Source organism: Bison bison, unplaced genomic scaffold, assembly GCF_000754665.1.
Source record: "Bison bison bison isolate TAMUID 2011002044 unplaced genomic scaffold, Bison_UMD1.0 scf7180017864160, whole genome shotgun sequence".
In the NCBI taxonomy this organism is placed as follows: domain Eukaryota; kingdom Metazoa; phylum Chordata; class Mammalia; order Artiodactyla; family Bovidae; genus Bison; species Bison bison.
This window is the reverse complement of record NW_011494732.1, coordinates 5,612,152-5,635,093: the sequence shown is the minus strand read 5'-3', so window position 1 is coordinate 5,635,093 and position 22,942 is coordinate 5,612,152. Positions and strand designations below refer to the sequence as shown.

The window sequence follows — 22,942 nt, the reverse complement described above, 5'->3', positions numbered from 1 at the left end:
TGCCCCTGGGCCTTTGCACAGGCTGTTTCCTCTGCCAGGAAGGTCTTCTACCACCTCCCGGGTTGGGTGAACTTGGCATTCCAAGAAGTCCAGCCCAAGTGTTGGTGTCCTTCCTCCACGGGTTCCGTGCCCCAGAAGCAGGTCCCCCAACCCATTCCCACGGACTCATAACTGCCCACTGACTCTAGTCCTTTCTGGTGGCCAGTGAGCTCCTGAGAGTGGGGACGACACCCGATTCATCCCTTGGGGCCGAATGACGGGTCCACACACGTGCCGCCCACTCGAGACATCGACGTGGCCCTGTGGTTCCCTTTGTCCTCAAAGCCCTGAAGCAGCTGCAATGACCATGGGGCAGGGGTTCAGATCCCTCATCCACAGGAAAGGCAGGGCTGTCCACTCCCCCTCCGCAGGGGTGATGTTCACAGTGTTAATAACCATCCTATCCTTGCACTGGGCCTGAGCGCACGGTCCCCCGAATGCAAGGGGTCTTTGTTCACTAAGGCTGCAGAGGGGACCGGGCTCGTGGGAACCACTTCCCACAACTGGTGACTGCATAGTAAGGATACTTTGTTCACGGGGACATCCCATGATTCTCGCCAGCTCACTGACTCCCATCCTTTTCCATGAAAAGTGTCTCCCAGGTTCGTGTCCTGGTCCTTGCTCAGCGCCAGCCCAGGTACCTGATGCTGCCTAGGAGGGGGCGGTCAGAGCCAGGGAGGAGGCAGGTGGAGAAAGGTGGGCCCGAGGAGGGGGTGAGGGGTGAGGGGCCAGGGACCACCGGACTCCTGCCCCCTGAGACTCTATCCTCGATGGAGCGGGGGGTCACTAGGCGGCCAGCTTTGGGTGAGCACTGAGGACTGGGAAACCAGAAGATAAACAAACCTGGGATCTTTTCAGGAGGAGGCAGCCGGGAGGAAGCAGAAGAAGGAGAGAGACGGCAGCTTGAGAAAGCAGAGCAGACACCCCAGAGCAGGCCCAAGTCCAGAACCACCCAGAACCTGTCCTTGTCTACTGGCCGTGCTTGCAACAGGACTGGGCCTGGGGGAGCCAGGGGGCTGGAGATGCTGGCCGGGGGCTGCCATTTGGGGCACAACACGTGACTGTCCCACGACTCTTGCTTGGGGTTGGGGGGCGGCTGGTCCCCTTTATCCTAGCAAGGCTAAGGGGGAACTACCTCTGGCAGCCCTGTCCAGCCATGCAAGGTTCCCACAGACCAGTTCCTCCCTCCTCGCCTCCCACGGACCTTCCCTCCTGCCGCCCCTCTGCCACCCGGCCCCACCAGGCACAAGTGTGCTTTGCGAGGGAGCCGGAGAGGAGATGTCTTTCCGCACGGCACAGCGTGGCTGAGGAGGTGTTCCAGCAGACTTATTTATAGCCAAGCACCCCGTCCGCACGCTCTCCAGCGCTGCCTGCCTCGTTTGCCTGCCTGCCTGCCTGCCACTGGGGCTTTTCAATCCGTGTCTATATTTATCCCGAAGCCGTGGGGATAATGGCAAGGCCAGAAATAGCCGTGAAGACATTCACGTGAAGATGATGGACAGGTCTCCAGCTCCTGGCTGACCTCACCCCCGCACCCCTCCTCCCATCACTCCGCATCTGCCGCTTGGCCGTGGGTAACAGGGAACAGCTGGAAGGGACTGGGGAGGCGGCCGAAGCCAGATGGGAACAACATAATCCCTCTCTTCACGCTGGCCGTGGTCCTCTGTAGTGACGCGGCAGGCCAAGTCCTAAATGACGCATCACAGCTGCTGGGCTGTGGGGAGACCAGAGGTGACACGGTCTCTTGATGGACGTCAGCATGTTAATCAGCTCACAGGCAGAAGCGAGAGTCAGAGATGGTACATACGCACAAAAAGCAGGCCACTCGCGCACCAAGAGTGCAAGGAGATGCCCCCCGCCTGGCCCCTTGCCCCTGGACGCAGGCGCAGGGCTCGCCGTGGAAATGTGCGCATGGTCTCCTGTTGACCTGGCCTCTTCCCACTTCCTGGAAGGGAGGACGAATCAAAGACACCCTGGCTGGTCAGGGAAGATGCTGAGACATTAGGGGAACCAGTGGGTGGCTCCTGCTCCCCCCTCTTCAGCATCCTGGAAAGAGTATGCTCCATCTGGGATGGGGGACAGACATCAATAGAGGGAGGCTCAGGGACTTCCCTGGTGGTCCAGTGCTTAAGAGCTGAGCTTCCACTGCAGGGGGTACAGGTTGGATCCCTGGTTGGGGAACTGGTCGAGACCCCATACACTGCCTGGTGCAGCCAAAAAAATAGAATTAAAAACAAAAAAGAAAAGAAAGGCACAGAGTGCAGCAGGAGCCAAGGGAAGCAGCTGGCCACTTGATGGGAATGATTTCATGCAAAGGGGGCATTTTGGTTGGGCTTTGAAGGATGCACAGGAGTTTACTATGGGAGAAGGGGAAAAGGCATGAGCCAGTGCCTTTAGTACTCAAAGTGCGTGGTATGTCTGCGGAATGGGGGAAGTCCCAAGTGTCAGAAGTGGTGAGTCAAGTGGTGAGATGGACCCAATCACAGATCTGAAGGGCTTTTGAGCACATGGGATTCAGGAGGCTCACTCATATTCTTGTAGCTGTGGCTGTGCCCTGCAGTGTTCTCTGACCTGTCACTGCTCCCAACAGGGAGGAGCTTTCTGACCTCATGCAGCCCAGCTTCCTATGACAGGACCTCTGGACAGATCCCTGACATCTGAATCTCTAGCTACCCTGGTCCTGACTTACATCTGACTCCCCATCCACCCATCCCCTCCCACGAGTCTCTCCAGGGGAGCCCAGGCTGCAGGAGCACCTCCCCACAAGCAAGGAAAGAACCTCCAGTTGTGAAGTAACCACGGACTGTCCCACATAGTTTCCATTCAATCCTGGTCCCTGGGCCAGATAGATTCAACCTGTCCTTTTCACAGATGATGACATGAGGCTTTTGGGAAGTTGAACCCCTTAATCTTCTTAAGACCACATTGTAGTTGGTGACTGAGGTGGGTTTATAATGAGGTTGGCCTCCACTCTGTAGATAGGGCTTCTCAGCTGCTTTCTTCCTTCCCTGCTAGGAGGTCCTTGATGTGTGTGTCAGCTGGACTTTTATAGGATCCAGTCCCTTTCCAGGCTAATCTCCATTTCACCATGCTTGACCCTGCACTTCTGCCACTTGGGATTTCCCCCACCCCACCACCCAAAATACCACACACTCTGAGTACTAAAGGCATCGGCTCGTGCTATTCCCTGTGCCTTCCCCACTTTGCTCCTGTCCAACTCCTATGCATCCTTCAAAACCCAATTGAAATGCCTCCCCTTTCTATGAAATCTTCCCCATCAGGCAGTTGGCTGCTGCCTTCTATCTGGTCTGGCTGCACTCTGTGCCTCCCTCTACTGATGCACTATTTGCTCTGACTCGTGTCTGATCCCAGATGGCACACTCTCCTCCCTCCCTGTGACCCACTGCCTGGCACAGTAAACATCTGCCAGGTGAGAGAGTAAACCAATTCCCTCCTCCCCTCACCCAGAGCTGTCATTTTTTCCTACCTCCCTCCAATTGTTTTCCTAAAGACTGGACTCCCTTCAGTAATCAAGGTGAATGATAAGCCCGGGTGCTCTCTGACTCTTCCTCCCCATCTGGGCAGCACACAGGCTGCCAGGCTCTCCTACTGCTTGGAGAACACCCAGTGCTGCCAGGTTGATGAGCTGCTGCTCTGCCAGGGCACCGACAGCAGGGCCACCCCCCGGCCGAGGGAGCAGGCCTGTCTCTGTGCCTGGGGGCTCGCGAGGCCCTGGGGACTCTGGGCCACATCTGCAGCGTGGGGCTCCAAGGACACATTCCATCACTGGTCTGACTCTCTGCGGGGCTCCTGCCAGGGCTGCCACCTCCTCCCCAAAGGCTGACTTCAGAGCAGGAGCTGGGCTGCCAAGGAACAGGGGCCACTTCATGGGGCTGGGTCTCGGCTCCCCAGCACTGCTGGGTCTGAGTGACCCAAACCGCCCCCGATTCTGGAGGCCTGGCTCCGAATGCTCCCTGTGTTCCTGGGTCTAAGGTCAAAGTGCCTTTTGGAGTTGAAGCCACCCCTAACATCACAGATCCCTGTCAGACCCTCCAAGTGAAGGGAGCTCCCAGGGTGCAAGACAGTGACAGTCTAGGGGGCTTTCCCAGGGGTGATCAGAAGAATCAAAAGCACCAAAACATGGGGTACCCCCAGAAGCCAATTCTGCATCCTTTAAAACAGCTCTTCCCAGCCTTTTTGGCACCAGGGACTGATTTCATGGAAGACAACGTTTCCATGGACCGGGGCTGGGGGGAGGGGATGGTGTGGGGATGATTCTAGTGAGTTACATTTACTGCACACTTTATTTCTATCATCATTACATCAGTACCACCTCAGATTATCAGGCATTAGGTCCAGGAGGTTGGGGACCCAGGCTGTAAAATATCATGGACGGGGTACCTACTATGTGCCCAGTGCCTGCAGTCTTGGGGGGGGGCACGGAAATACTTACAATAGCAAAAACTAGATACAGCCCCCACCAAGCACTTTATAGACATTTTCATTTAATCCCCATGACAACCTGTAGTGAGCACTAATCTTGTCCCCATTTTATAGACAAGGAAACTGAGGCTGAGAAAGGTGAAGGGACCTGTCCCAAGTCCCCCAGCCAGATTCTAAACCTAGGCAGCTTGGCTCTGGACCCTGCATTAACCGCCACACTACACAATTCTGCACGACCATCATTATAAAACAGTGCGCACTGAAAAATGGGACAGTCGCCTTGGAAAAGTCTGGCAGATCCTCAAAATGTTAAATATGAGAGTTTTCATATAACCCAGCAATTCCCCTTCTAGGGATGTACTCAAGGGAAATGAAATGTCCACACAAAAACATACACACGGGGGATTTCCCTGGTGGTCCAGTGGCTAAGACTCCTCATTCCCAAGGCTGGGGGCCTGGGCTCGATCCTGGGTCGGGGATCTAGCTCCCGCATGCTGCAACTAAGAGTTCATTTACTGAAACTAAAGATCCCACATGCAGCAGCTAAGACCCAGTGAGGCCAAATAAATAAAAATAAATATTATTAAAATGTACGCATGAAATATTTTTTAAAATGTATACATGAATGTTCAGAGCAGCCTTATTCACAGTAATCCGAGAGTGGGGGGAATCCCCTGGTAGTCTAGCAGTTAAGGCTTTGAGCTTTCACTGAGCGGGGGGACAGGGATTCAACCCCTGGTTGTGGAACTAAGATCCTGCAAGTTGTGAAGCTCAGCCAAAAAGAAAACAGTGGGGAAAATGCAAATGCCTATCAACTGATGAATGGATATATGTATCCATCCACACAAGCGAATGTTATCCTGAGATAAAAAGGAATGGATTACCCATTCAGGTTACCACATGCATGAGCCTTGAAAACATCACTGTGAGTGAAATAAGCCGGTCACCAAGGGCCACATATTGTAGGATTCCATTTACACAAAGTGTCCAGAATAGGCAAATCCACAGAGATGGAAAACAGATGAGTGGTTGCCAGAGGCTGAGGGATAGGGACACTGATTCACTGAGCACCTACTAAGTGCCAGGCACTGGGCAAGCTACTCTACACCGCCCCCCTCTTTTTAACATTTATTTATTTGGCTGTACATGTGAACGCTTAGTTGTGGTCTGTGGGATCTAGATGCCTGGCCAGGGATGGAACCCAGGCCCCCTGAGTTGAGAGCGCACATTCCTAGCCACTGGACCACTGGGGACGTCCCTAAACTGCCTGTCTCTTGGGCCCTCTTTCCTCTGGTTACAGTCTTTTTAAATCTAGGCCATTCTTGCAAGATGCTTTAAAGGTTCAAGAAAACACACCCCTGACCCCTTGAGATGGGAGTAAAGCGTGAGTCACGGGAATGGGGCTGGCCCTGGGGCGGTCCATGACGTTGGAGGAGGAGTCCTCCCGATGGGATGTCAGCTCGGCTCCCCACTGCTGCCTCATCTCATCCTGTCGCCCTGGCCTGCTTCTTGGGTCCAATGGATAAGCTTGTGCACAGGGAGGTACCAGGGAGTAAGGGCAACACACTTCCCCAGAGTATTTATAACTCTCACGAGAACCAAAGGGAAGGAGTGACTGACTGAGGGAGGAGGCGTGGCTCTCCTTCCAAGCCTCTCGAAGCACAGCTCTGCTCTGTTTTCACCTCCAGCACACGGAACAGCTCAGGCACACAGAAGGTGCTTAATTTGTGTTACGTGAATGATCACCTGACTTAAGGCAGCTCCTCTCATCTGGGAATCCCCCTCCTGGAAAGCATGCTGCAGGAACAAGCCAACAGACTCCCTTTCCTCCGGGAAACTGAGGAGTCGCAGATCCCAAAACCCATCACAGACGCAGGCGCACCCTGAGCACAGCACTTGACCTTGATTGTCCTGGAGAATGGGTCCCATCCTGAGAACTGCCCCAGGGAGGCTAGGAAGGGTCCCCCTCCGTCCTCCACAAGTGCTGCAGCCCAGGGCAAGCAAGGACTAAATGGCTCGTGCCCTGGAGGGAGTCTGTCTGGGTTTTGTTTGTTTTTTGCCATCCCCTCACTTCCCAGGTGGCACTAGTGGTAAAGTACCCACCTGCCAATGCAGTAGACTTAAGAGATGAGGCTTTGGTCCCTGGATTGGGAAGATCCCCTGGAGGAGGGCATGGCAACCCACTCCAGTATTCTTGCCTGGAGAATCCTGGACAGAGGAGTCTGGCAGGCTATAGTCCATGGGGTCACAAAGAGTCGGACATGGCTGAAGCGATTTAGCACAGCACACACGCACACTTCTAGCTCCCAAGGAAAACTCCAAAAAAAGGACCGGGGTAGGCGTGACACCAGGCCACTGAGATTCAAGCCCCACTTCAGTGATCCAGCTCCATCTCCCATGTCTGGGCACCACGCTCTCATCAGCCCTGTCCTGGGACCACCTGTGGCCACCAGGTGAAAGGTTGCCTCCCAGGAGTTGCACCTGGGCCCCCGTATTTTAAGCACAGCCTGTGATGAGTGACACAGCTGTAGGCAGTGAGATCCCAGCCCCCACCTACCCTCCTTGCTCCCTTTCTTATAAGGGATGAACTGTGGATTTAAGTAGACCACTAAGCATGCAGGAGGCCTCTGACTCGTGTTCCCCGGGGTATCTGGTGACTGTAGTGGCTGTTCATAGAGTCCATCCTGGGACAGAGATCCCAGGCCTGGACAGCGCCTGCACGTGCCTCACACCTGAGCCTGATTATCCATGATCATGGGGGCATCCTCGGTCCACCTGTCTGTCTCCTCAAACTGTTAGCTCTTCCAGAGCAAGGACACCTTGTCTCTGGGCCATCACCTTAGTACTAGCTCAATAAAACCTTCAAAAACATGCACAGAGAAAGAGAAAAACTAATATCACATATAAACCCACATATGTGAAATCTATAAAAATGGTACAAGTGAACTTATTTGCAAAGCAGAAATATAGACAGAGACATAGAGAACAAGCATATGGATATCAGGGGGGAAGACTGGGTGGGATGAACTGGGAGATTGGGGTTGACATGCATACACTACTGTGTATAAAATAGGTAACTAACGAGAACCTGTGGTCATGTATGGACGTGAGAGTTGGACTGTGAAGAAGGCTGAGCACCAAAGAATTGATGCTTTTGAACTGTGGTGTTGGAGAATACTCTTGAGAGTCCCTTGGACTGCAAGGAGATCCAACCAGTCCATTCTGAAGGAGATCGGCCCTGGGATTTCTTTGGAAGGAATGATGCTAAAGCTGAAACTCCAGTACTTTGGCCACCTCATGCAAAGAATTGACTCACTGGAAAAGACTCTGATGCTGGGAGGGATTGGGGGCAGGAGGAGAAGGGGACAACAGAGGATGAGATGGCTGGATGGCATCACTGACTCGATGGACTGAGTGAACTCCGGGAGTTGGTGATGGACAGGGAGGCCTGGCGTGCTGCGATTCATGGGGTGGCAAAGAGTCAGACACGACTGAGCGACTGATCTGAACTGAACTGAACGAGAACCTACTGAATAGCACAAGGGAGCTCTACTCAGGGCGCTGTGGTGATCTAAATGGGAAGGAAATCCAAAACAGAGGGGATCTACGTACAGGTATAGCTGATTCACTTTGCTGTACAGCATAAACTAACACAACATTGTGAAGCAAATACACTCCAATTAAAAAAAAATGCATAAAAGCATTGCCTCTGATCTGCCCAAGAGTTTAGACACGACCACCAAGACTTTAGCCCAACTGAGATCAAAACACGGGCCCAGAGAGAGCCATTAAAGACCCAGAGCATCTAGAATCGTCAGCTTACACTCCAGGTTCCTGCCAGCCAATAAGTCTACCAGGACCCCATGCTCTGCTGCAGCATCAGGTGCCTTCTTCCCTTGGAACCTCACACCTCTGCAGGTCTCCTTACAGAGCCACCACGGGTTCAGCTACGAACACTGTGGACTCGGGGTCAGAAGCTCCAGTCTTGGCTCTGTAGGTTAAGTGAGAAGGTTGCACTAGATGATGTCTTCTTATGTGCTCAGTCGGTAAGTCACGTCCAACTCTTCGAGACCCCATGAACTGAAGCCCCCCCCCACCCCGAGCTCCTCTGTCCATGGGATTCTCCAGGCAAGAATTCTGGAGTAGGTTGCCATTTCCTTCTCCAGGGGATCTTCCTGACCCAGAGATCGAACCTGAGTCTCCTGCATCTCCTGCATTGGCAGGTAGATTCTTTATCACTGAGCCACCTGGGAAGCCTAGATGATCCCTTGGGTCCTTTCAAGTCCATGAGAACCTGGTTTTTAAAAGCCCACACAGGAACTTTCCAGACTAGGTTGCTAAGACTCTGCACTCACAATGCAGAGGTCCCAGGTTTGACCCCTGGTCAGGAAGTAGATCCCACATGTGGCAACTAAGAGTCTGCATGCCACAGCTACAGATCCCACATGCTGCCACAAAGATCAAAGATCCCTGGTGTGCCGCAGCTAAGATCCAGTGCAGCCAAGTAAGTAAATATATATTTTTTAAAAAGAAAAAAGTACACACAATGAGGATCACCTCATTCCTCGGCGATTCCTTCCAGCTCTGCCTTTGAAACATGCCTGGAGCCCAACTCTCTCATCAGTGCCATGCTGCCACCCTGGCCCAGCACCTGACATCTCACCTCTTGCGTGCATCTCCCCACTGGTCTCCCTGCTTCCTTTCTTCACCCCATCCAGTCTGTTCTCAACACAGTAGCCAGAAACCATCCTTTTAAAGCACAGGTTGGATCCTGGCCCTTCTCTGGTCAAACTCTGGAGTGGTATCACACCTTACTTAATCAAGGCAAAAGTCCAGACAGGATTTCAAGGCCCTGCTGGATTCGGGCTCTCGTATTTCTCCAACCTCCCGCTCCTTCCCTCACTCCCTCACTCAGGTTTCTTGAGCACCCTGGACAAACTCCTGCCTCAGTGCCTTTGCATAGGTTGTATCTGCCTGGGATAATCTCCCAGCTCTCTCCCTCACCTCCTTTAGGCTTTTGCTTAAATGTCCTTGACTGGAGAGGCCCTCTCTCCCCCTGTTTATTTAGCTGTGATCACCATTTGATGTACTTATATATTTTACTGCATATTTGTATATTGTATGTCTACCTCCCTGCTAGACTATAAGCCCAGGAGGGCCAGAGTTTTAAAAGTTTTATCACGCCTTTATACCCAGCTCCCAGAAAAGCAGCCACTCACTAAATACGGGTTGAACGAATAGGTTTTGATTATTTGTGGTGGTCTGCACATGCGACTAAGAAAAATGGTCTCAGGCTATATGACCCTCCAGCTTGACAGAGTCCCTCTGAGAATCCCAAGCTCTGGACACTGTCTCCGAGAATCAATGTGATTATTTTGGGCAGGTTCAAGGCTCAGGAAGTATGTGGAGGGACAAAGCAAGGAAATGACACAGACCTGGTCTGGTCCCCGGGAGGTGTGGGGGGTCATTCCATAAGCAGATGCTTCCTTGCTGGGCAAGACAGGGTTATAAACAAAGCTCATTAGTGCATGAGACACCCATCAAGGGGAAAGCACAGGAAGGAAAACTCAAGGGGTGGGCTCTTCATTAGAACCAGGGAGGACTTCCTCGGTGGCCCAGAAGTTAAGAATCCTCCTGCAAGGGACATGGGTCTGATTCCTGGTGCGGGAAGACTCCACATGCTGCAGAGCAACTAAGTCCGTGTGCCACAACTGCTAAGCCTGCGCTCTAGAGCCTGGAAGCCACAACTATGAAGCCCAAGTGCCCTAGAGCGTGTGCGCTACAACAACAGAGGCCGCCTCGATGGGAAGCCCGTACACCGGGCGGGAGGGCGGTCCCTTCTCCCCGCAACTAGAGAAAGCCCATGCACAGCAACGAAGACCCAGTGCAGCCAAAAATAATCCATTAATTCTAAAAGAAAGAACCAGGGAAAGGCTGACACAGGGGAAGAGAGAGCAAAGGGCAGCCAGAAGTGGGGCAGCAGTGCCAAGAGCCTGCGGACAGAGCTCCAGGGGCACCCCAGCCCAACCACTAAAGCCAAGCCAGCTGCTCGCCCCACCCTGCCCTGCCGACCCCAGAGCTCTCAAGCCAAGGGCCCTCGAGCCTGGCTCTCCAAAAGGTGCCTGGGCGAACGTCCACAAGTGACCAGGAGCAGAGGCCAGAAACAAGGCCCAAGAAGTGCAGCTCCTGCCACCTGGGTGAAGGTGAAGCATGTTCTGGGGAAGATGTGTGTCACCGAGGCCAAGAGGGCAAACCCAGGGAGTGGGTACCCGGGGCTCCTGAGGAGAGGACGAAATGGGAGGTGGAAGGACACTGCTCCCGGCAGGGTGGTGGGGTAGGGAGGTTCCCCAGAGAACGTGGAAAGAAGGGAGGGTCAGGCTCCAGTGGAGGCCCCCTCCACTTTCTACCCGAGTCTGGGCAGGGCTGGCCAGGCGAAAAGGGAATATGGGGGACTTCCCTGGTGGTCCAGTGACTAGGACTCTGAGCTCCCAATGCAGGGGGACCCGGGTACGATCCCTGGTCGGGGAGCTGGATCCCACACGCCACAGCTAAAGAATGTGCATGCTGTAACTAAGATCGAAGATCCTGTGTGTAGCAACTAGGACCCAATGAAGCCAAAATAAACAAATGTTTAAAAAAAAGAAAGAAAGAAAAGGGAATATGGATGGGAGAGGTCAGGAAGGGACATTGAGGGGACACCAGATCCTGCCCAGCTGATTCCTAAGTGCTGTGGGGGGACCTCGAAGGACCACAAGACAAGCCCCAGTCCTTGCTCCTGTTGCCCCTCCCCACCCCACCCCTCCGTGCATGCTCATGGCCTCCCTCATTGACCCAGTAGACCTACAACCCGGGAACTGTCAGCCAACCCTCCCATGTGGGGCTGGGGTGCAGAGCGGGGTGTACAGCTTCCACAAATGAAGGAAAGACACCTTACCCCTCCCTCAGCCTCCACCCAGGGGCCCGAGGGGAGGCAGGGAGGCCAGCTTGGTGGCACGGACTGGTGTGGACGAACAGTGTGTCGGTTGCGGCTGTGGTCTGAGGTCCCTGCCCTTGTCATCAGCTCTCTTCCTCCTCAGGAGACAGTAGTGACCTTGCGGAGGCCTTGGCGGGCAGTGGCGACAATGGCAGGAAGTGCCCCTCCCTGCCAGCTGGGGAGTCAGGAAGGAAGTGACTGACTCCGAGCCTGGGCCCTGGGACCCCGGCTGAGCCCCCACCCCAAGAACTAGTCGCCCCCAACTAAGAGCTAGAAGCTCTGCTCACCTGCTCAGGACAGCAAAAGTCCTCTGCTTTGGGGAGAGGCAGGGCTGAGAGCAGATGCTCTCGCCACTGGGACCCCCTTCTTAGAGGCAGACCTCCTGCGGATGGACGGCTCCTGCATCAGGTCAGAGGATGCAGAACGCGAATGCAGCCAGGCTGAGCTGAGAAGACAACTCCAGCTGCCCCCTGCCCGTCCTCCACCCCACTCCCACCTCCTGGAAGGAAGGGCTCTGGGTTCCTCTGGAGCAAGGAGCTTCTCTACAAATACACCCTGCTCCTTAAGCCTTTTCCTCTCCAACCCCCTGCAGAGGAGACGAGGAGTTGATCTCCCTCTCGGAAGGGGCATCTCACTCCACATCACCCCCCGCCTCTTGCCATCCAGGGTCCAGTGGTCTCTATGTCTGACCAGGCCACAAACTCCCAAGAAGAGCTCAAAGGCAGGTAAGGTGTGACCGTGATTGTCTCCACTGTCTGGGGGTCCAGGGTAGAGCCCAGAAGGGGGAACCTCAGGATGTTGGAACAGCATATGCAAAGCACAGAGGTGAGAGGGCAGAGCGGGCACTGGGCCAACACCAGGGCAGAAACCCCACAGGGGCTCAGACTGCAGAACTGCGTCTCGGGCGCCTGGGATGGTACCCAGTTGTCACTGGGTACTCGGTAAATGTTCGCTGGGTAAACAAGAGAAGTTGAAGAGTTCCTTTTTTTTTTAAGATTGTTTTTGATGTGGACCATTTTTAAAGTCTTTATTGAATTTGTTACAATATTGCTTCTATTTTTCTTATTTATTTATTTTTTTGGTTTCTTTTTGGCCGTGAGGCGTGTGGCATTTTAGTTCCCGAACCAGGGATCAAACCCGTGTACCCTGCGCTGGAAGGCAGAGTCTTAACCACTGGACCGCCAGGGGAGTCCCCCGAGGAGTTCTAAGTGAGGACCTGCAGATGAGGGGAGGCTGTAAGCCCACTGTCCGTAACACCATGGAACTGGGTGTGAGGCCATCAGGAAGGACAAGAACCCCCTTCCTGTAGAAGAGGAAACAGGAAGCGAAGGCTCCGTGGGAGCAGGGCCCCTCCAACCGACATGAGCTGATGTCAGAGCTCAGGCCGGGCTGTGTGGGCCGAGGAGGGCTCACTAGGCCCCCACCCACAGCCAGCAGGAGGGCAAGTGGCCGCGGAGAGGCAGAGAGGCCCCTGTGTCCCCATGTCAACTCCTTCCCCAAACACCCATTTGAGAAAATTCACGCAAAACAACAGAACAAAAAATACAACACAAAAAAGAAAAACAAAACAAAACAAAACACAGCACTCTCTCTTCTTAGCACTTGGAGGCCTTTTCACAGCAACAAAAACGGGTGAGCAATTAGAGGAGACAGCCCTCGGTGAAACACGGCAGTGAGTGGGTCCATGGCTGTGGCCTTGTCTGCTGGGCCCCATGTGCCCAGGGAGCAGAGGAAGCCCAAGCGAGGTGTGGTGGGGAAGGGGAGAGGTGGGGAGGGCAGGGGGACTTACCTGGAGCCAGGCCCCCAGCCCATGGGGAAGCCCAGCTGTGTTTGGGAAACCACGTCATGTGCATGGGTCTAGACTTGGGGTCCAATGCCAAGATCACCACTGACTAGCTGTGTGATCTTGAGCCAGATACTTGCCCTCTCTGAGCTTCAGCTGCCTCATGTAAAACAGGGATTGTCAGTATTCTTGCCTGAAAAAATCCCATAGATGGAGAAGCCTGGCAGGCAGGCTACAGTCCAAAGGGTCAGACACGACTGAGCGACTAAGCACGCGTGCAGGCAAGGGCCTCTGCACAAGTTACTGTGTGCTTAGCAGAGGCAGTGCGTTTACAACCCATAGCCCAGCCGACACAGCAGAAACCAGAGACTTTAGTGCTCCCTTCTTCTCCCTCCAGGTTAGTTTCCCCAAATGGAATGTCCCTTCTCTGAGCCCCAAAGCTCAAACCAGCCAATTAGCACACAGGGAGAAGGGTTCATCGATGTTCAGGAAAGGAAAAGGCAACATCACTTCAGCTGCTCTGCCCGAAAGAGGCCTTGGGTGTGACGAAAAGGGGACAGAGGGAAGCCGGGGCCTGAGACTCAGGACAGCAATGGGATGAGATGGACCGGAAGCCAGCATGGGGGCTCCTGTGAGAATTCGGGGCAGAAGGAGAGAAAGGGCCAGCCCCTGGGGGATGCGCTACTGGTCCTGACTCCATAGAGGATCCCAGCCCATCACAGCCTCCGGCTTCAGTTTCCTCCAGGGAGGTGGTTACCCGAAAACACTCACACTGTTGTTTCCGTGTCGCCAACCACAACTTGTGAGACACGGCAAACCAGCACCCAGACTGCGTGCTCAGACGCTTCAGTCGTGTGCGACTCCTTGTGACCCATGGACTGTAGCCCACCAGGCTCCTCTGTCCATAGGATTCTCCAGCAAGAATACTGGAGTGAGTTGCCAGGTCCTCCTCCAGGGGATCTTCCTGACCCAGGGATTGAACCCATGTCTCTTAAGTCTCCTGAATTGGTAGGCGGGTTCTTTACACTAGCACCACCTGGGAAGCTCACCCTGGAAGCCCCAAAACTCTGGTCCTGTCTCTGACTGGGGTGGGGAGGACCAGGCTGAGCCAGGGAACCAAGAGCAGAGAAGCACCCCCAGGGTGCCCTGTACAAAGGAGAGTAACACAGGCTGCCCCGGGGAAGCCAAAGCTACCAGAGACAGAACATCAACCCCTCCTGCTAGGTGAAGATGAGTCAATATCTACAAGACGCAGGATCGATGAATACAATCTACCCCATGTAAATCAGACAAAGTCAGATATTTACAGAAGAGGAAACGGCAGTTGAGCCCCTGCACACCCAAACTCCACAGCTTGAGGGGGGCAGTCCATACCTGCGGGTCTGTGTGGGAAGGCAGCGCTGACGTCCTACTCTCGAGGCCCACAGAAGGGTATCGGGCACCAGGGCAGCCTGGCCAGCATCCTGCAGGGAGAAGCCCAGAGGGTGAAGGGGTGAGATACCTGGTCGCTCTGATTTTTCAGAGCCCACTGGGAAATCCACGTGGCCAGGCCTCATCCTGAGTAACGCCAGAGAAATCCAGATGTGATCAGAGGACAAGAGTGGGACACCTGGCTAAAGGAGTCTTCATTTGACAAAAGGGACTCCTTCCAGGATGCGTTCCTGGAGGCTGATCCACCTGACACTGCCCATGACTCCCTCTGTTAGGAAGACAGCCCGAGGAACCCAAACCCACATCTTTAGCACATGTGGGAAGCTTTTTTGTTTCAGAAACCCAGCGTGGCGCCCTCAGCCTCAAACCTGAAGCTTTTCACCCATCAACCTTTGGGACTGCGGGACCTCAGGACCTCAGGCTGCAGAGGGGAGGCAGGCGGGAGACGGGGATGCGGAGGGGCGGGACATAACAGCCTGGAGCTCTCGGTCAGCAGTTAGCCAGCATCTTGATGCCTGGGGCAGGGTCACGGTCAGCCTCTCGGGGAGATGCAGATGACTCTCACCTTCTAATCAAGCCCCTGAACTTGGGCAGTATGTGGCTGCAGGCCCACCTCCACCAGAGGCCAGAGACGAGCACTCACAACAAAATGAAAAGAGGTAGAGAAACAGATTTCCAGGGAGTCCCGGGGTGCAGTCAGCCTACAAGAGCATAGAACATGCGCAGGCACCATGAAAGCCGCCACCCGATCCAGGGCTCCCCCCAGGACACAAGATGCTCCCCTGAACCACGTGTGCAGCTCAACATGAAACGGAGCAGGACCCCTGTGGTCCTTGCCCGCCCCACCCCCCACAACCATACCCACAGCCTGCCTTTTGTCTGTGGAAAAACTTGAGCCAAACAATAAGCTTAATCGGAGAAGTGAGAAGATGCAGAAACAAAGGAAAACAGTCAAAGGAGACCAAATAATGATAGTTTGGTCATTAAACATAGTCAAGGACCTCCAGTTCCTCCTCAAGGGCTATAGGTAACATTCCCAGCTGTGTCCTGGCAGCTGTTTTGCAGATAGAGACCCCCACTAAGTGGAAGAAGTTAACTACACGATGACCAGACACAAGCCATGACACAAGCTGCCACAATTCCGAGAACTGGCCTCAAAGAAGTGGAAACAATCCTGGAACTGAAGATTAACTATACTTAAAACAACCAAGATGACCGCTGGTCAGACCGCTGAAGACCAATTTCAAGATGAGCATCAGAGCTGACTCTGCTGTTTCTGCCTGGAGCCCCCCTCTCTCCGTCTATAAAATCTCTTGCCCCCTGATTGTTGGTGCAGCATGGTTGGGGAGGGGAAGTCAGCCTTTGGACAGGTGTACCGCCTCCCCCATTCCCGTTTGCTGGCATCCATTTCCTTTCCACTAACCTGGCCTCTCTACTGGTTTTTGAGCTGTGAGCAGCCAGACCCCACTTTTGGTTACAAAGACGCATTCTTGTTTGTCTGACATTGGTGCTTCCCGTGCACGGTGCCCAGGAGGCAGGCAGCAGTCCTGGAGGCCTCCCAGTGACCATGACGGGAAGGCAGAAGCCTTGACTGTTGCAGGAACCCTCCTCCAGAGCAACCCTACTCCTGGGGCTGAGGCCAGGCACCTCAGCCTGGGTGCTGGGTGTTGGGTGTTGGGTGTCCCTGGCAACCAGGGACACCAGAGGTAAAAATCAAAGAAGAGGGGGGTTTCATGGTGCTCCGGAAAAATGAAAGTGATACATTGCAGAGTGAGGGCACAGACGGTGAGAGTTCAGAGGAAGAAGAGAAGTGAACTAGGGAGGTGAAAAGATAACCAGCGACGGCACAGTGGTGGGAGGTGTGGCTGCAAACGACAGAGATGGGCTTTTCACACGCCGCCCACCCCACTGCAGTCCTACGCTCCCTCCGGGGAAGCCTCGGCAAATGCTGTGAGCTCCTCTCTGGGACGGGCCTGCAGGGGTCGAGGCTCCTTCTCTGCCCTGCACTTACATTGCAACCCTGAAGGACGAGACATCCCAGGCGGCCCAGGTGCCAGTTCCCCTCCCGGACACACTAACTCGGCCAGCTCCCCGGCTCCATCCCCTCAGAACCCTCGGCTTGCCCTGGCATACATGCCCTGCCTCTGCAGGACTTCTCCTCTGTTCTGCTTCTTAGTTTTCATCACAACACCTCCAACCCCTCTAGGAGAGTGCCCATCTCCCCATTTGAGGGGTCAGGAAACCTGCCAAGAGGTTTAGTCAAAGGCGAGCCGGCTTCAGCGCGACTCCCCTCCACTACGTGCACCTCTCCCAGGATGTCACCTCTTCCAGGTGAGAAGGTCAGCTGTGGCTCACACACCCCCTTCCCCCTACCACCCACTGATCCAAGGGGGGCTGCTAGAAAGGATGCTCACTCTTCACACAGGGCTGCATGGTGGGGAAATGATTTTTCCGACAAAAGAAAGTATTTAAAATCCAAAAATTGAATGCAGGGTCAACTTAAAGAGCAAGGCAGCTCCTGGCGGGACAGAGCTCTAGGGGCAGCAGGGCAAAAGCACACTGAAATAAAGTAGGAAGATGCTGCGGGAGGACTTGGCTTTCCTCCCATGACCACTCATACAAAAGGCGAAAAGCCAATCAGCCTGCTCCCTTAAAGGGGATGAAACATCAAAAGAGAACACAATTCCAGGCTGAGACTTCCTGCACACGTGTTCCGTGCACGCCTGTAGCTGTGGTCTAGGGGGGCATGGAGGGAAGTTCTGGAACTAAATGATGTGCGGTGTGTTGCTGTTTACCAGGAACAAAGACATTTTATTCCTTTGAGCTCCCTCCCCCAGTGTTATTGAAGTATAATCGACAAATAAAATTGTGATATACTTCAAGTGTATAGCCATAAAAAGAATGAAATAAAGCCATTTGCAGCAACATGGACAGACCTAGAGATAATCATACTAAGTGAAGTAAATCAGACTGAGAAAGACAAATATTATATGACATTGCTTACATGTGGAATCTAAAAAGACGGTACAAATGAACTTACAAAATAAACCCATAGATATAGAAAATAAGCTTAGGATTACCAAATGGGAAAGGTGGGGTGGCACAAATTAGGAGTTTGGGATTAGCATACAAACACTGAAAGTGGAAGTCGCTCAGTCATGTCCGACTCTTTGTGATCCCATGGACTGTACCCTGCTGGGGTCCCCATGGAATTCCCTCCATGGAATTCTCCAAGCCAGAATACTGGAGTGGGTAGCTGTTCCTTTCTCCAGGGGCTCTTCCCAATCCAGGAATCGAACCGGAGTCTCCTGCATTGCAGGCAGATTCTTTACCAGCTGAGCTACCAGGGAGCCCAGCATATGCACACTGCTGCTGCTGCTGAGTCACTTCAGTCGTGTCCGACTCTGTGCGACCCCATAGACGGCAGCCCACCAGGCTCCCCCGTCCCTGGGATTCTCCAGGCAAGAACACTGGAGTGGGTTGCCATTTCCTTCTCCAATGCGTGAAAGTGAAAAGTGAAAGGGAAGTCACTCAACCGTGTCCAACTCTTCTCGACCCCATGGACTGCAGCCTACCAGGCTCCTCTGTCCATGGGATTTTCCAGGCAAGAGTACTGGAGTGGGGTGCCATCGCCTTCTTCGATATGCACACTACTATATATAAAAGGGATAAACAACGAGGACCTACTATGTAGAATAGGGAACTAAAGTCAATATCTTGTAAAAATCTATAATGGAAAAGAATCTGAAAAAGAATATATATGTATATGTATAACTGAATCATCTTGCTATACACCTGAAACCAAGACAACATTGTAAATCAACCATACTTCAATTAAAAATAATAATAAAAAGTGTACAGTATGATGATCTGATAGACATACGCACCGTGAAAGGATTCTCACCATTGAGTTTATTATTCTATCACCATGTTGGTTTTATTGTTGTTGTTGTTTTGTGGTGAGAACACTTAAGTTCTACTCTTTCAGCAAATCTCCCTTATACAATACTACAGTGTTATCAATTGTAGTCATCATGTTATACATTAGCTCCTCTTCTTTCAGTTTTAAATCTAAATCTTCAATATGCCTCTTCAATGACTTGAAAAATTGCAAGAGGGTGAAAAAAAGAAAGAAAAAAAAAATTCTTTGAGAACAGAAGTCAGAATTGCTTTCCTGAAAAATTTTCAGATCCCTCAATGTTTTAGTCGGTGGACATGAATTAGTAAGTGAATCTGTTTCTCTACACAACTGCTATTAATAGAATATCAGTCTCTCTTCATCCCCACTAAATAAATGTCAAACAAACACTTAAAGAATACTGGTTTGATGGGGTGCCAAATGACTGGCTTGCCCAGACGTCCACATGTCTAAAGCTGGCCCTGGTTGAGAGTGTAAGTTCCAAACGAGTGGGCAGCATGGCTGGAGTTAAACACTGTTGTTTCCATCCTCCGTTGACATGGAGACCGGGGGAGGCAGGTGGCTGAAGAATGGGCAGAGAGCGATGGATGCAAACGGCAGTGGCACCCAAGCAAGCTGTCCAGGCTGCTGATAACAGGTAGGGGCTGTCCAGCTTTTGATTCCATCTGAAGGTATGGCTCCTGATTTTCTGATTTATTAAGATGTAATTCACATGCCACAAAATTAACCCATTTAAAAAAAAAAATTCATGTGGGATCTTATTTCCCCAAACAGGGATTGAACCTGCATTGCCTGCATTGGAAGGCAGATTTTTAACCACTGGACCATCAGGGAAGTCCCATGACCCTTCTAAGGGGTACAGTTTAGCCGCATTTAGTACATTCATAAAGTTGTGTGACTATCACCTCTCTCGAGCTCTGGAACATCACACACCCCAACATCGCCCCCCATCAAGGAAATCCCATGTCTATTAGCAGTCACTCGGCAAATCCCTTCCCTCCAGCCCCTGGCCAGTGCCATCTGCTTTCTGTCTACAGATTTGTCTACGCTGGACATTTCACGTGGCCTTGTGTGTTGGACTGCTTGCACTTCGAATCATGTTTTCAAGGTTCATCCACATCGTGGCATGTGTCAGTACTTCATTCTTCTTTTGTGGCTGAACAGCATGGCACTGTGTGGATCGACTCTTGTTCATCCATTCATTTGTGAATGGACACTTGGGTTGTTTCCGCTCTGGGGCTATTATGAATTATGCTGCTGAGAACATTCATGTACAAGTTTTTATGTAGACATATGTTTTTGATTCTTTTAGGTACATAGCTAGGAGTTCCTGATTTTTAATAAAATAATTTAAAATGAGTAATGCATTCTGAAAAGGTTTCTAAAAAAGGCATGAGAGTGAGTTTCTCTGTTGTCCCTGTCCCCTGGCACCTGGTTCTTCTCCCCAGGGTCAAGCTAACTCTCCCTGAGAGGTCCAGACACAATGCACAGCCTGCTGCACCTTACAGTCCTCTGGCAGGAGGAGACCTGACAACTAGATGAGGCCGGAATCAGCTCAGTGATGCTTCGCAGCAGGCACAGGGCCCAGTCTGAGTCTGGTCTCTGCTGCCTGTCAGCAGCCTGGCCCTGGGAATCGGCTTAGCGCCCTGGGCGGACAGGTTTTGACATCTGGCTCTGCCATCTCTAGGCCCCGTGGCCTGAAGCCAGCTGCTTAACTCCTCTGGACTTGGCTTCCTTATCTGTAGAAGAGCGTTCGCACTAGGACTTCACTACTGGTCCAGTGGCTGAGGCTCCTTGCTCCTAATGCAGGGGGCCTGGGTTCGAGCCCTGGGAAAGGAACTAGATCTCACATGCTGCAGTTAAAGAAAACAAAAGATCCCGCATGCCGCCACTAAGACCCAGAGCAGCCAAATAAATAAGAAATAAAATAAGTATTTTTTTTTTTAAAATAAAGAGTGCTAACACTACTACCTAGTTCACCGGACCGCCAAGAAGGGCCCATGAGCTCAGGAAGGCAGGTGCTCAGCACCGCGCCTGGTACACAGAAGGCACCCAGTGCTTGCCGCCGCTATAGTTACTACCACAACCACTTACTACACTGCGACCGACCCCATCCTCAGTCTCCCCACCTGGGAAACGGCAGCAGACACCTCCCGTGCACGGTTATGTGGACTGCATGAGACCCCAGGGTGGGCCGCCGTTGCTGAGCAGCGGGAGCTCTGGGAGAGTCAGGATGGCCACGCTGCATCCCCAGTCCCCCGGTCCTGCTCCGGAACCACCCCAAGGAGAGGCCGGGTGTCCCCACTCAGCACCCTCAGCCCTGAATTCTCCACCCCGCCACCCCCAAGTACAGAGAAAGACCCTGCTTCCTGGACCCCCAGCCCTGAGGGGCAAGGGGGGGCGATGGCTGGGCTTCTTATTTCTTGTCCCTTTCCAGTCACCACCCACCACCCCTTGCTGGTTCCTTCCCTCTGCTTTCTCAACACACTCAACTCTGAACCTGAACATCTCTCTCTGAAGCCCAGGCGTGGAGGCAGCAGGGAAACCCTCAGAGACCTTCAAAGTGAAGGGGCCTCAAGTGAGGAAGGACGCATTAGCAGGGCCATTAGGAAGCTGTTAGGGGTGATCTGCTCCCAGCTGGCAGGAGGCGAAACCAAGCCTGCGGAACAAACCCGGGTCCGGGAGGGCAGAGCTGGGAGAGGAGCTGAACAGGGCTGCTTCGGGCGTGTAAAAGTTCACGGGGAAAACACCCAACACACACACTCACACACACACGCTTAACAGAAAGGAGAAATTCTTAGCCTGCAGCAGTTGGTAGCATTATGTAAAATCCCAAGCCCACAAAAATATCATTTGGATGATAAAAAGTTAAATTTAGCTAAGTACAGAGTGACTAATACTACGAGGGAGGGGCAGCGCCCCCAGTTGCCTGGAGCTGATACAGCTGGCTTTTAGAAACTTTTGACAAGTAACCAGGGCCTGGTGCGGCCCAGAATAACAGATTATGTAATAAGAGGCGCAGCCATTAGCAGTACAGAGCAGACGGCAGGCGCTGCAGCCGCCTGGAGGCAGGGGACCACTGGGGTCTGACTGCAGCTTCTCCCATAGCACCCGGCCTCTGGGAGCCCAGGAGATCCAGGGGCATCTGACAGCGGGGATGCGTTAGCGTGAGTGGATCCACCTGCCTCTTTTGCAAAGAGCTTCTCCGGAAGTGGCTGTGCTGGATGTTTACCTTGGTGCCCCTCGTGGGCCAGGGCCCTGGGAAGTCCCTATTCTTTGAATCCAGTCTGGCCCCATGTCCTGTACTGACCAACAGAACTGGGAGAATTGGGGAGGCGGAGTTACACTGGAGCAGAACCTTAAGGAAGGACTGGTTGAGACTCACTGAACGCAGAGGCTCCAGCAGATGTTAGCACAGTGTTCACAACAGCACTAGTGACAACAGCAGAAGGCAGGCTGCCCTGTCAACAGGTGGACGGATGAGCAAAATGTGGTCTATGCAAAGGAATAGTATGCAGCCCTCAAAAGGAAGGGCATCCTGTCACATACGACAACATGGATGAGCCTCCAGGACGTTATGCTGAGTGAGATCAACCAGACAAACAGGACAAATACTCTCTGATTCCATTTATATAAGGCACCCGTAAGAGTCAAGCCCAGAGAGATGGAAAGTAGCAGGGTGGCTGCCAGGTGCTGGGGGAAGGAGGACGGGGAGTTAAGTGCTTAATGGGGATAAATTTTCAGTTTTGCAAGGTGAAAAGGATTCTGTGGGTGGTGAAGATGGTTGCAACGATATGAATGCACATTGCCACAGATCTGTACACTTGAAAATGGTTACAGCGTGCACCTGAAACTAACACAATGCTGTTGTCTTTTAGTTCATTTGTATTGGAGTACAAATGCTTTACAATGTTGTATTAGTTTCCACTCTACAGCAAAACGAATCAGCTACGTGTATACAAATATTCCCTCTTTTTTTGGTCTTAATTCCCACTTAGGTCACCAGAGAGCACTGAACAGAGTTCCCTCTAGAGTCTCATCCCTCTATAGTCTCATCAGTTATCTATTTTATACATCGTGTCTATAAGTGTATGTGTGTATCAATCCCAACTATGCTTCAATTAAAGCAATGGTTAAAGCGATACATTTTACACTATAGGTATTTCACTTCAATAAAAAAAATTAGATTTTTTTTTAAGAAAAGAAGAGGATGGAGGAGAAGGAGGAGGCATGGATGTGTCTGTCTGTCCGCTGGGGGAGTTGGCAGCCATCATGTAAGAAGTCCAAGTAGCTGGAGATCACTGAGCCAATCCAGCCATGGGGAGGGGTCATGCACAGAGGAACCAGTGCCTCA

At 52.6% G+C, this 22,942-nt stretch overlaps 1 protein-coding gene across 1 annotated transcript in view; it reads right to left on the bottom strand.

The window, feature by feature from the left end:
- Positions 1-22,942, bottom strand: part of PITPNM2 (phosphatidylinositol transfer protein, membrane-associated 2) — a 133,186-nt gene that overhangs the window by 107,405 nt on the left and 2,839 nt on the right. Inside the window, exon 2 of the mRNA XM_010841416.1 lies at positions 14,613-14,701. The gene's annotated coding sequence lies outside the window, so the exon portion shown is untranslated. The remainder of the gene's footprint in view (positions 1-14,612; positions 14,702-22,942) is intronic.